Genomic DNA, 1,314 nt, shown 5'->3' with positions numbered 1-1,314 from the left:
CGGGGTTAGGGGCGCGGGGTCCTCTACCACGTGCACTCCCTGCCGCCGGCACCCGGGTGCGGTCGCGACTTACCCCATCCCACCGGCTCCGTGCCAGTGCGTGTCAGGCGTTCTCGTCCTGGGGTGGTCGCCCGCGCTTGCTGGAGGAGGAGAGGGGTCGGTGAGGCTGAAGCAGGCTCCTCCGCTCGCTGTCCTCGCCGGCCTTCCCTTGCTCGGGGGTCCCTCGCGTTATGCTGCCGACCGATGTGGTGATGCTGTGCTCTCCCGGGCCGGGCCTAAGCCGTGCCAGACGAGGGACGGACGTTCATGGCGAACGGGACCGCTCTTCTCGCTCTGCCCGCGGGTCCCCTCGCCCGTTCTCCCCCGCTGCGAGTGGCGTGTGGGAGGCGGCAGGGGTGCGGAATCCGGCCCGACCTCGCTCCCCCGCCCCGTGCCTCGTGGCGTGGGCGGTGTCGGGGTCTCCGTGACGCGGCGGATGCTCCGCCTGTGCCTCTTGGCTGTGTCTCGCGGGCGGCCCTCCCCGCGGTGGGGCGGGCCGTGTTGCCGCCGCGCCGCGCGCCTTCCCGGGCGCGTGAGCGCGTTCCCCAGGCCGTTGGCGGTGCCCCTGGAGCGTTCCAGGTCGTCCCTCAGGCGCCCGAGGCCGAGTGGCGGTGTCGTTCCCTGTTCCCGTCGGCCTCCTCAGGTAACCACTGTGCTGGTGTGTCTGAGGAGCGGAGGGGTCGAGTCGGTAAGGGAGGCGTGCCCCTCGTCCCCCTCGGGGTGGACGGGTGCCTCGTCGCCCCCCACGGCGTGCCGTGTGGGGGCGGGCAGGCTCGGGCGCGTGCCCGCGTGTTCCCCTTGCTGGGGTTTCCCCGCGGGTGTGGGAGTGACCGTGGCGGGCCGAGCCAGCGGCGTGGCGCTGGCTCTTTGGTTGGGAGGTGCTGTTTGATCGGCACCTCCGTCCCAGTCTCTGCCTCCCTTGGTCTCTCGGCCTGAGAGGAGGCACTGACTTGGGAGCCGCACAGGGGCCTTGTAGATCCCTAGCTAAGCCCAGTGTGGCCAGAGATGGCGAGCCCGGGGCAGCGCGGGCTCGCGGCCCTGACCACGGACGCTCCGACTTGCTCTAGGCCTTACCTCTACCGCAGACCCCTCCTGCGTTGCGTGGCCATGGTGTCTGTAAGCGCCTTGGTGGGACCGATGGCGGACGATGGGCGGGGGCGACACGCCCTCGGTGAGAAAGCCTTCTCTAGCGATCCGAGAGGGTGCCTTGGGGTACCGGACCCCCCAGCCGCCGCCCCTCCTTTGCGCGTAGTAGCCACGGACGCCACCACCGTG

This window comes from Equus asinus, unplaced genomic scaffold, assembly GCF_041296235.1.
Source record: "Equus asinus isolate D_3611 breed Donkey unplaced genomic scaffold, EquAss-T2T_v2 contig_303, whole genome shotgun sequence".
Lineage (NCBI taxonomy): Eukaryota > Metazoa > Chordata > Mammalia > Perissodactyla > Equidae > Equus > Equus asinus.
Note: the sequence above shows the minus strand (reverse complement) of the source record.